This window comes from Anomalospiza imberbis, chromosome 1 (genome assembly GCF_031753505.1).
Source record: "Anomalospiza imberbis isolate Cuckoo-Finch-1a 21T00152 chromosome 1, ASM3175350v1, whole genome shotgun sequence".
Classification (NCBI taxonomy): domain Eukaryota; kingdom Metazoa; phylum Chordata; class Aves; order Passeriformes; family Viduidae; genus Anomalospiza; species Anomalospiza imberbis.
The window spans coordinates 5,830,958-5,844,132 of record NC_089681.1 but is presented as its reverse complement, the minus strand read 5'-3'; the positions used below and the strand labels follow the sequence as shown (position 1 = coordinate 5,844,132).

Genomic DNA, 13,175 nt, shown 5'->3' with positions numbered 1-13,175 from the left:
ATGGACTACTGTGAGCAGAGCAAGACAAGGTAGTGTCTCAAAATAACATAATATAAAATTTTATGCCACATCTCCATGGTGCCTTTGGAGATATAGGGTGGAAAGGCCCGGATTCTGCAGGATAACAGCAGCATGGAGAAGTCATTCCTTATGTTGGAAATGTCCACATAAAACAGAAGAAACTGGGTTATGAATGTTCCCCACATTCCCCAGCATTATAAAGACATTTGAAGTGTAGAAAACAATCAGTTGATTTTTTTTTTTTTTTTTTTTTAACTTAGTCATATACTACTGGAGGTATCCTATGATTCTTTTTCAGATTTACTCTGGAAGTTTCTTGTATCGGTGCACTACAAAGGCAGGAGAATGTTTTAAATCTACATATGTTCATGTTCGTGTTATAGTTCCAAGACAGAATTATCATCATCAACTTCACTTGATAAAGATTGTTATCAGTTCTTAACCAGACTAATTAAGGCTGCTTTTTCCTGAATGGAAAGATCACTGTAAAAAAATAAACTTCTAGCACCTACGCTTCATCTCCCAGTATTTTGTATAATTTTGAGAAGCACACAATGCTGTGTAGCACTTCATGTACTTTGAAAACTTGGAGATGTTGCAGGAGAAATATTGGCTGAAGCACAAAAAAAGATGATAAACTATCTACCTGGGCATGGCTATCACAATAAAAAAAAAATTCAATGTGGGTTTGTGGATTTAAGCTGACACTTTTCGAAAATATAACCATGTACTGTGTCCATCTCTTTTTCTCTGAAACCCTTACCAGCCCATCTCTGGGCATTCAAAGACCTGCACATGAAAGAATAAACAGATTCAAGACAGTGAATAACTGATCCCTCTTCTCCATTCGACACCAATTGTAGCAATGAGACCTTCCTTGGAAAATAAACAAGCTACATAATTAGTCTGCTATCCAGAGTCTCTTATATTCCTCATTTCAAGCAACATCAATCACTCACATCCCACGTTATTTCCACTCAAGCACAGCATCCTTCTTACTGCTATCACAGAGCATTAGTTCTGTGAGAAATACCAAATCACATAAGCAAAGTGGAACAGAATATTGTTTACAACACTGTATGGAATCCCATAATGTTTTATATTTTCTGCCTAAATTATATATATATATATATATATATATATATATATATATATATATATATACACGTTTCCACTTCACATTTCAGCCTTGGCAGGCTCAGAATGATGATTTACTAGCTCAGTTCACATCAGTTCATACTCTTACAAAATGCTCATGTGAACCAGTGAGATGCTGGAAAATATCTTCCAGATCACAACAGCACAAGCCAAGCAACACAGCACCCTTTATAAAAGCTGGCTATTAAAGGATATAAGAGAAGAAAGGGAATGGAAGGGAAGGGAAGGGAAGGGAAGAAAAGATGTAATCTGGAACTTTAGAGGACTGCACACTATTTATCTATCACTGTCTCCTGGCCGGCTTGCTGGCTGATGACAAGAGCTACAGATGGAAAAGGTGGGAGGGAGTTCAATGGAAAGCTGTCCAGCTTTTCAGACTGTCAACAGCTCTTCTCTGCTATTTTCTTTGTGATTTTTTTTTCAATTCTCCTGGGGAGAATTGTTCATAGCTTTAATTACTCTCAATTACTAAGAAAGAACATTGAAACAGAAAACAAAGACACAGCAGTTCTTCTCTGCTCCTGAATTTTGTAAGGATAATGTCCCACTAGACTCCAACCAGCTTCACAGAGACCTTCAGAGAACAATTGCAACAGGTCAGCACAATTTAGGAACTTTAGCTTCTTTCAGGGTTTGGCTGCCTGAAGCTCAGCTGTGAACCAGAGAGACTCATCTTTTAACAAGATCCACACAGTTCCAAACTGAAGCTTCCAAACCTGTAACACTGAGCTTGACCGGTGATGTTTTGTCTGGTGATCTTTTCTCCCAGGCTGAAACTCAACAATTCCCTCAGAACAGCCTGTACAACCGAAGAAAACTCACTAGATCTAGATTTTAAATATGACATTGTTTTTCTTCCCTAGCCTTTCCCTTCCTATCTTCAAAAGCCATCTCTGTACAAAGTGAACTGAAGAGAGTAATAAGGTTTTACAGAAATCTGAAGCCTAAATAATATCTCTCCTGAGCCTTTTGTGATAAATAAATGGCATACTGTAAAACACAAATGAGCATCACTGTGGCTGTGATTTCATTGTCCCAATGGGGAACCTGTGCCTGGCACAGGGCCAGCCATGTAATTCAATACTGAGAGCACACAAATGGACCTTGGAAGGAGGATCAATTTTAATGTAATCCCATCTACTAATCAAAAGAGACTGAGGGATTAACATTCAGTAGGAAATGTCTGCTCAAAGCTGTCATAGCTCATTGATAAAACAAGAGATATTAAAAAGATACCTTTGTTTTAATTAAGATACAAAATGCCAATTCCCAGCCTAATTTTAGCTGCAAATAATCAGTTATTGATGATGTGTCTTTCTGAATTGTTTTAACCTCTCTAGAATATTTTTTTAACTAGATCAGTCAGTGTGGATTGTTTTTTCTTACTGCAAGGAGACCACATTCTCATACTGTCTTCACCCTCCTGGCATGAGTTGCCCACTGTTTCCTGTTTTCCCAATATTAATTGTTAGCCCCATACTAAACCTGGCTCAAGACTGTCCATCCACCCCTGTCCATCCACCTGCAAGTCTGTATCCCATTTTGTCTAGGCTATGCCATGCTGAAAGCAGCAAGTCAATCTGCACGCCTCAAAAGGCCAGATGACGTCTCAAAAGCTCAAATAAGATGTGCCAAAAATAGTTATCTCCTGCATTATCTCATCAGAGAGAGCAGAAAACACCATGCCTGGTCTAGGCTGGGTGAGTTTTCCAAAATAAGCAGCACTGACTTGCTTGTGTCAGCAATAATGTGGCCAACAGGACCCAAGCAGTGACCGTTCCCCTGTACTGGGCACTGGTGAGGCCACACCTTGAATCCTGCATTCAGTGCCAGAACCCTCATGACAAGAAGGACATTGAGGTGCTGGAGCGTGTCCAGAGAAGGGAACAGAGCTGGGAAAGGGTCTGAGCACAATTCAGGTGAGGAGCAGCTGAGGGTGTTTATTCTGGGAAAGGACACAGGAGTTTTATCAGTCAGGATATTATCCTCACTCAAACAAGTCTGCACAGTTCTGCTGCAAATCAGACACAACAAACTCTGGCCTCTGCAAGATCATGGTGGCAAATGAGAAACCTCTGCCATAATTTCACCAAATCTTTACTGTAAACCCAGGTCCAGAATTGAATTTTGCATCTGGAGCCTCTGTAACAGGCTACAGATGCAGACAGTTTTGTAGACTCACTGAAATCATAGATTGGCTTGAGTTGAAAAGGACTGTAAAGACCATCCAGTCTGTAAAGACCCCCCCTGCCATGCACAGGGACACCTTCCACTAGGCCAGGTTACTCAGAATCCCATCCAAACTGGCCCTGAACCCTTTCAGGGATGGGGTACACGCAGATTCTCTGGGAAACCTGTTCCAGTGGCTCACCACCCTCACAGTGAAGAATTTCTTCCTAAAATGTAATCTCTCCTCTCTTAGTTTAGAGCTCTTACTCCTAGTAACAGGTAGCCCTGTCACTATCTACTCATGTTCCATCATATGGATCTTAAACACTGAAGCTAGAATGTGTTTTCTGATTTGACTCAAATCACAGCACATTCTTTTTCCTAATGCTGGTGTTCAAGGAGTCAGACAAGAAGCATACAAGCAGTCAGACCAAGAAGCTGAGACTAAATCCTAAATGGCATCTCACAGTCTGACCAATCCTCTGCTGATCTCCCACTTCCTTCACTCAGACAGAATGGTTTCAAGGTGTGATTTAACTTAAAAGCTCAGGCTTTACCTCTTTGACGAGCACTCTGGTGCCTCCATCTTACTGCTGTGAGCTGTCATTCCTAACTCACCCCGGATCATATCCCAGGCCTGTGGAGAGCTCTTTGTTCCTACCTTGCCAACAAAGTACAGGGCCTCTTCCACTCCCACCCACTCATTTGCAGTCAGCTGGTGCAACTGTGATTCATCCCATTCTAGTACAGACTTCAGAAACCTGTTCAAGGCCTTTAATAGCTCATGTCACAGTAGCTGTAGCCTTCATAATTAGTTGAGACCATTTAGAGAGGAACAGTTTTAAATAATGCCATTTCCTCTCACTTCTTTCCCTGGCTTAGAGGAGGATGGGGTCCTTCCAGAAGGCAGCTGGCAGCAGAGGTAAGAACATGTTCCTGCCTGGCAAAATTGGTCTCCACCTCAGTACAGAATCAATCACAAAATCACAGAATGGGTCAGGTTGGAAGTGACCACAGTGGGGTCAACTGGTGCAACCTCCCTGCTCCAGCAGGGTCATCCCAAAGCACAGGCACAGGATTGTGTCCAGACAGTGCTGGGATATCTCCACTGAGGGAGACTTCACACCCTCTCTGGGCAATCTGTTCAGCGCTTGGTCACTGCACAGGAAAGAAATTATTCCTGATGTCCAGGTGGAACTTCCTGTGCATCAGTTCCTGCCCGTTCCTCTTGTGCCATTGCTGGGCACACCGAGCAGAGCCTGGGCCCTGCTCTGAGCTCTCCCTGCAGACACTGGCATAAAGGGATGAGGTCTCCTCTCAGTCATCTCTTCTCGAGGTTGAACAGCCCCAGCTCCTTCAGCTTTTTCTTATAAGAGATGCTCCAATCCCTTCATTATTACTGGTCCTGCCCCAGAAGCTCCAAGTCTCTCTTGTCCTGAGGAACCCAGAATTGGACACTGCATTCCAAATGCCCCTCTCTAGGGCTGAGAAGAGGGACAGGATCACATCCCTCAACCTGCTGGCAATCAGTGACCCTCCTAATGCACCTCAGGATATCTTGGCTTTCTTGGCCACAAGGACACTGCTGGCTCCAGGGGTCTGGATGGTTAGAATTCCACAAGAGGAGAGAGAGGGACAGGAAAAAGCTGCCTTTCTAGGGAAAAATGATGGGATTTTTGGGAAACACAGATTGCATATAGGTTGGAAGGTAGGGAACAAAGGTATGGAGAGGGAAGGCAGTGAATGAAAAGAAGAACATGAACAATCTAGCTTCTTTTTCTAGAAATTACAGCAATCTAAGATGAAGGGACTACAGATTTCAGTAAAGAAATTATGTTTATTTCTGCAGCACTTCAGACCTGTTCAGCACCCAGAGCTGAACATGATTACAGAGACAGAAAAATCAATCAACAGAGGGAGGGAGCTGAGTCTCTTTGACACAAAAAAAGCACAAAGATAGACCCAGCTCATGAACATCCTTCCCAAACTAATTGAAAGGGGAGTAGGAGATTTAATTTTGAAAGGGAAGAACTACCCTCCAAAACCAGAGACAAGTTCTCACAGCTTTTTGTTCTTTTCTAATAGGAAGAAGGGCAAAAGAAAAAGCAAATCCCTGGGAGCAGTAACTGGCAGTCAGCAGTGTGGTTTGCTGGAATTGACTCTGAGTTGTGACAGAAATGTGGCAGGTTCCCATGCAGGGACAGCAGAGACAAGGACTGAGGAGAAGAGTACAAGACAGCAGAAGGCAATGGTCAGCACATGTCCATGAAATTGGAGACAGGCAGGACAAACCTGCTGAACCACCACTGAAGTCAGGACGTGTTCCAGTCAGGAATTATGCCTGGGCACATCAACACAAAGCAGTAATGGCACAACACAGTTTCAGAGAAGTGGCTGTGAAATAATTTCCCTTGTTTCTGCAGCAATCTGTTTATGGGACCTGGGGATAAGAATGGGCCCAAGCAGAAAAAGAAGTCCATTATATTGAAAGGTATTTTACACAATCCTGCCTCCATTTTACATGACCGAGGGGGGGCCATGGAAGATGCTGGCAAAGAGGGGAAAGAGGGAGGACAAATGGTGAAGAGGTATTTCTAAGCTGAAAGAAAAAAAGAAAGGAAAAAGCCCATTGGAACTTTGCTACCTTTAGCCTTCCTGTTCTAAACCTGTCACCATGAACACTGGGGCTTTTAACAATTACCTTTTACAATCACAGCTACACGATGATGGAAAATATTAAATCCTATTATGGCACAGTGGGGGTTTTTCTTGAGAGACACACTGAATGTTTTAACCTACTGTGGCAATGCAGATGGATCTACTTTGAGCCCTGTAGAATAGCTTGCTAATAATTGATTTATTATAGGACAATTTCACCATGCAGACAGAAGAGAAAAAAATGGTTTTGTTTTCCATTGTCACAAGTATCTTATTTTTCTGTGCATATGCTGAGCCCTGGCATTCTGCAGTACCTTTGTATTTCTTCTTCTCAATTTTTCACATAGAGTTCAACATTCTTATTTCTTGCACACTGAATAAATGGAACTTTATTTTTTACCAAAAAAAACCCCAAAGCCTAAAAAAAATCCTAAGAACTTAATTAACAGGTTGTGTTGAGTATTTCTTTTTTTTTTCCCTAATCTTTTTTTCTTTTTCCTAATGCAGCACCAAACCCAGATTTTCTGAGTGCTTTTAGCGAGGAAGGCACTGTGACATTTAAAAAGCAAATGCAGAATACATGTTCTATGTACTAAAGCCTAGTGTTATGTGCACTATGACCTAAGAATTTCAGTACTGATAGAAACAAACATAAAAAAATTAAAACCCTGGAAACACCTCTACATATGGATAGGGGTTTATGACCCAATAAATAGATGTGAGAGTTCACCTTTTCACTTCAGAATACTGGAGACAAATACCACGTTGCAGTACCAGTGATAGGGGATTCAATGAAAAGGTGAAAATCATCCTGAAATTACAAACTAGACAAACTGCATCTATGGGACAAGCTGGCAGGATACAGACTGGATGGGTGGTCTGCAAGATGGGCAGGAAATTGGCTAAAAGGCTGCACTCAGAGCATGATCAGAGTGTGTCCAGCTCTGGTCCCCATAGCTCAAGAAAGACAGAGAAAAACAGGAGAGGCTCCAAAGGAGTGCCATGACCTGACCTCTGAGGAATGACAGAGGGAAATCTCTTCCCTGGAGAAGAGAAACCTCAGGGGAATCTCATCACATTTTTCCAGTAACTATTCCTGGGTAACTACAAAGAGGACAGCATTTCTACATGAGGAACCACACGGAAAAGGAAAGGGGAAATGGTTACAATTTACACCAGAAAAGGTTTCATCCCTGTGGAAGAGGTAGTTTTTACAGTGAGAATAATCATTCCCTGGAACAACCCTGCATGGTCATGGTACAGCCTCCATCTCTGGATGTTTTACAGATGTGACTGCACAGGTTGCTACATGCCCTTCCCAGAAAAGGCTGGGCTGAAGGAACTTTCGACATTTCTTCCAATCTGGGTTATTCTATGAAAATGAAAAGTTTAGAAATGTATTTCCCAGCAGGTATGTTTTGTTATAATTTCTCTCAGATATTGCATGATACAAAAATGAACCAGGTGGAAATCTTTAAATTTTCTCAGCCCCTCTGACCTCAACCTCAGTTTAAAATCTGATTTTAAACTCATCCTCTCATCCTCCAACCACAAATAAAGCACTTTCCTTTGCTTACCCATTTTGTTTTTTTAAATTTTCCTTTTATATTTTTTCCTAGTTTTGAGGGGTTTGTTTTGGTTTAGCTTGATTTGGGTTAGTTTTTTGCAAGCTACGTGGTTTAAAAGTGTTTTGGTTTTGTTTTTTTTTAATCTACATTCAAAGTAATGCCTTTGACTTTCACAGAATGCTATCTTTCCCTGTATTTAGGAAAATAAAGGAGACAAAGGTTAATTGTTTCACTTTCTGTTATTCTAGGTACTCAGCAGTTTGTTCTGCAGAGCACAACTGCACCCAGCTTGCCACATGGACTACCTTATTGATAGCAAAACCAGGAGTGAAAACCTTCCTCATCCAATATGAAGTTTTTCCATTAATTTTGCAGAAACTGAGAACATGAGTACCTCACCCTTCAGATAAGCATTTCCTTAATTATTAGCTGAAATAACATATTCATTTTACTCAAATCCAAAGCACAGAAACCAGTATGAATTCTGGTGACCTCCTTCTGGAGCCTCCTGCTTGTGTGATGTGGGCCCTTGGGAGACAGTGACCAAATTAAAATGCAGCACCTTAGCAGAGGCCACGCTTCTGGTGAGACATTGCAATGCTTTGGAGAACACACCCATGGGACTGTAGCAAGAAATCTTCAGGCTGTGAGTGGGTGGGTGTTTGTGTTCAGACTCCAAATGAAAGCCCTACATTTCCCACAAAAGTTTTCGACAGAAATAAAAATACTTTGATGGATCAGAAACACTGCGTCTCAGTGAATCAACACTTTTCATTTAAGATGTTTTTTCATGTAAATAGCTTATTTTTCTAAAACAATTGCATTTTGACATTTTAAAAAAGGGTTTCAAAACAAACAAGCCCTGAACTTTCCAACTGGATCCCTTAATTTCCATATTTTGCCCTAAACAAATTCCAGATCAATACTTCCCACAGGCTCATGTTAATTGAAGTTAAAACATTTTTAAATGCCAAATATTTCACTGTAGGGAAAACAAAAAAGCATGATTAATTTTTCTATTCACAAATAATCTTCATCCCATTTCTTATACACCAAATATTCTATTTATTCACAGCAGATTTTATTTCCTAAGGTACCCATACACATAGAAAGGTTTTCTGAAGGCTTTCTTTCCTCTCAAATAGTCAGAATTCATTTTTAAGCCAGCAAGGGCTATAAATCATTTAAGCTAATACTTTTCATTGTACATTACATTGTATTCATCAATAGAGAATTTCATCTTCTTTCAGGCAGCTTTGTTAAGGTGCCACAAGTCTCACCTAGGCATAATAATTCTGCATTTCTTACCATCTTTATTACTTTGTTGATCATTAAATCAATGATCTGGAAAAAAAAAGAATGTATTCAACACTGATTTGAGGCTTACAGTAGATGTGCTGAGACTTGACAAATATTCATAAACAAAACAAGATAAATATTGCCCTTAAAATTAAAAAGGAGGTGTTTGTCTTCTACCTCAGCAGTTCCAGTGCTACAGACTGGAGCAGCAAAATATTAAAATGACTAGTTCAGGTTCCTGGTGATAACCCACCCTCTTGACCTGCAGATCCTGAGCAACCTGGTCTAGTAGAAGGTGGCAGGGAGTTGGAATGAGATGAACTTGAGTTGCCTTCCAACTCAAACTGTTCTAGGATTCTGTGGTTGATCCTGCCAGAACAGCCACAGAAACCAAGTGAACAGCAGTCACTGGGTAGAGCATTGCACAGTGGTGGAGAGAGAAGGAAACAACCATTTAAGTTGTCTTCTTTACATATTGTCAGCAACACCTAAGAGGACACAGGAGTGAAAATTTCTGGAACAAGTTTCCAGAACATATCATCCACTACAGAGAGGAACAACTGGATGATCAGCAGCATCAGCAGAGTTGTGCAGCGGGACTGTCTAATCACAGGCTGGAGAAAGGTCACAAATTTCACTGATGGCTACAGCCACTCATGTCAGCATCTTCAGCAGCAGCATCTCAGCACCCTCTGCACCACCAGCCCCAGTCAGTGAGGGCACCCCAGGCTGGGCTGGCACTGCACATTCCCAGCTGGAGAGTGGCTGGTGAGCGATGCTGGTGTGCGGCACTCGGGAGCTGCAGACGGAGGCACAGTGACCTTGTCTTACAAACATCATCCAGAGTGACAGGACTGTGTGTGGAGTGGGGGAAGACAGCCATGGGCAGGGCCTTAATTTACTCCCTGGATTCTTGAATTTTTTTTTTCTCAATTCTACACACTTCAGGCTTTAGGTATTCACTTGGCATCATACTGCTGCTCTCCTTGACTTCAGCAAGAGTCAGAAAGACTTGCAGTGCACGAGGCAGGATAAATCTGCAACCACAGACAAGGGAAGTTCAGCCTCCACAGCAACAAAAGGAAAATTCCAGGAGAGTTCTCATAGAGACAGTGATGGCTAAACCTCATAGAAACACAGAATCATAGAATGTCCTGAGTTGAAAGAGACTCGCAAGGATAATGGAGCCCAACTCCTGGCCCTGTATAGGACATCCCAAGAATCTCACCATGTGCCTGAGAGCATTGTCCAAATATTTTTTGAGCTCTGTCAGACTTGGTGCTGTGACCACTGCCCTGGGGAGCCTGTTCCAGTGCCCAAACACCCTCTGGGTGAAAACTCATTTCCTAATATCCAAACTAAACCTCCCCAGACAGCTTCATGCTGTTCTCTTGAGCCTAATTGCTTGTGACCACAGAGAAGAGATCAGTGCCTGCCCCTCATCTTCCCTTCATGAGGAAGGTGTGGACTACAATGAAGTCTCTCCCCTCAGTCTCCTCTTCTTCAGCCTGAACAAGCCAAGTGACCTCAGCTACTCCTTGTGTGGCTTCTCCTCCAGGCCCTTCACCATCTCATGGCCTTCCTTTGGACGATTTCCAATAGCTCTATATCCTTACATCCTCAGCCTCTCTTATTGCCACTCTAAGAGCACTTGTAGGAATTGGACCTTCAGGTGCAATTCTTTCCACAAGTTTGTTGATTTACTGAGTACCAGACATACTTCATCCTTTTGGAAATCACCTTCCAACTCCTCCTCTTTCCCCACACAGAATAAGTTATTAAGGTACAAATAAGAACTGATGGTGGATAATGGAAATTTCCTCCACTAAAAATGTTTTGGTTTAGTTTTTTTCTCTTAATGTGAACCATAACCTCTGCAAATACCAGAAGGGTGCCTATTTCTTTAAGAGGATCTGTATGTTCCCATAAATGCACCCACACAAAGTGCTAAATTACTCTTCCAAACAAAGGGTGCTGCATCTCTGAACCACTACAGAGGTGTGCATGAGCTGTCTCTGAACCAGCTCTCTCAGGGGCAAGGAACAAATGCTGCTCTGCTTGGGCTAAATACCCTTCCCAACTATGCATCCCAGTGATGTCCTGCTGCAGCTGGGCACCAGGCTAAGATATCGTGCCTCTGTTATCTAAACTGGCACATGGACCTTTGCACGTTTCAAGTCCAAATGCTGCTTCTGAACAGGCTACATTTTTGCCAAATATGCCATTTATTCCCTGATTATATCTTAGAACCAAAATCCTTTTATATGCATAATATGAAGCAATGCTACAAATGCTTCACCATTTTCCCCTGTGCTAGTCCAGCAACCAGCCAGGAGTCCTGAGTGGGGCATCACATAGAGGAAGGTGGTGGCTGATCACAGGAAATGTGGTCTTGCCCTGCAAAATGCCAGAACAGACTGGAAACCTGAATGCCAAAGGCAGAAGGAATGTGTATGATTGATTGAAAACAAAAGATCACTATCCCATCAAGACAAGTGTGAAGGGTGTTTGGAAAAGAGGGATAAGGCTCGGGGTGTCTGTCCCCTGTTCCATATTTTGACAATAAATAAGTTTACACTTGGTAAGAGGACATACATCTACAGTGTAAATGGCTGTTCCTCAACTATTTTTCCAGGCTCCTGTTCAGATAGCGAAGACAAAGCTTGAGCATGATATTTCTGTCCTACAGCATGCATTTTAAAAGAGTTATCTGGGTAGCACCTCAGAAATCTATTTCTCTGCCCTGTCCACAAAAATAAAGTGACAGGTAGTGGCTACTTTGAATGAAGCTGATTCTACTAAGGTAAACTAAAATAAATTGCACTCATGATCAGGATCTCAGCCAAAATGCACTCCTAGGCCTCAACATTACCATAGAAGAATTATCAAGGTAATTTCAACATGGGGATCCTTGTGTAAAAATGGGAAGGGGGGATGAACAAATTTCATTGCAGTTCAAAGTACTCCAAGAGAATGCAAGTGGTCCCCAGAATTAAGGGGGCTGGGGAAGGCCACAGCATTTATCCTCTGATGATCTGGCTGCACAGACTAAAGTCTCACAAGATGAGCTAGAGCCAATATGCCTCTAATTTTGTACCTGTGCAGCCATCAGAGGAAATATTCTCACCCAATGCAAGCCTGCATTCCACAGTGGGAGCAAATGGAGGGGCATCGCCTCCAGACAGTTTAACTCCAGAGGTGGGATGAAGGCAGAAAAGAGGACTTCTGATAAGAACATTATCCCCATCAAAATGCCCCATGGTTGAATAAACATCTTTGATTATGAGATGAATTGGAATGGACAGTACTTATAACCAAGATACCCTGCAGCACTCACACAGTATAGCTGGTAGCATATACAGATTTTTAAATCACATATCTGTCTTAAGACTAAGAAATACTGTTCTTTCTAGCCAGAATAGGCTACAGGGATTCTGTTGCCAACCATAACACATAAAAGAACCTATAAAATTACAGTCACACACTAAGGCATATGTCTCACATTTAACTTAATGTTTATCTTGTCAAGAAATTCAGCTAGACCATGCCAACATTTTGTTTCATTCATGCTGTCTTGAAAATCATCTGTTGTTGAGGGAGGAAAAGGAAGGGGAGAGAAAAGAAAATGCAACAGAATTATCCATATATATATATATATATATATAAATATATATATATATGTATTTTTATATATATGTGTGTATATATAAGGGACAAAATTCAAAATAATCTCATAAATAAGGCTCAAACCCAAAAGCATCATACAAAGGACTCCATATTAACAGCATTCACCTTTACTTTACTTGACATGGATTGAAGTTGCTATCCTAAATTTCATCTGGAAAATAGACAATGATTCTAAAATTTTAAGTTCTAACATGTGCCCTTCACACATCTACAACATGAAGTGGACTCCTTGATTTCTGATGAGCCTAATTCCGCTGAAAAGTCTTGTGGGTTTTGGTGCTGAGGAAGTCACCTTCACACACTACAGACCTGGTATCAGCCACTCCTGAAGAACACACTCATAAGAAAAATCAATTGGAACACAAAAAAGCAAAAGAGTGAAAAGGCAGCTACTTCTTTCAAAATTATCCAAAATATCTTTATTTCCCTCATATTAGGAAAAAATATTTCCTTACTTAAAACACAGCTTACACAAGTAAATAATTCATCATCATGAATTATTTAGAAATATCTGGACTTAATATGTTTACAAGTCCCAAGCTGTTTTACAAAAGAGGAAACATTTATATAATTGCCCCTTAAACTCTTTTTAAAATGTTCCTGTGATGCAAGGGT

At 41.3% G+C, this 13,175-nt stretch overlaps 1 protein-coding gene across 13 annotated transcripts in view; it reads right to left on the bottom strand.

Annotated features, from left to right (window-relative positions):
- FAM135B (family with sequence similarity 135 member B) overlaps positions 1-13,175 on the bottom strand; it is a 203,376-nt gene that overhangs the window by 181,014 nt on the left and 9,187 nt on the right. For 8 of the 13 annotated variants that reach the window (XR_010996026.1, XR_010996028.1, XR_010996047.1 and 5 more), the window contains exon 1: positions 9,136-9,196. The exons of 1 other annotated variant lie outside the window; for it this stretch is intronic. The gene's annotated coding sequence lies outside the window, so the exon portion shown is untranslated. Of the gene's footprint in view, positions 1-9,050; positions 9,197-9,836; positions 9,943-13,175 lie in introns of those variants that run through there. 4 more of the 13 variants (XM_068180379.1, XM_068180343.1, XM_068180371.1 and 1 more) reach the window with 4 other exon arrangements.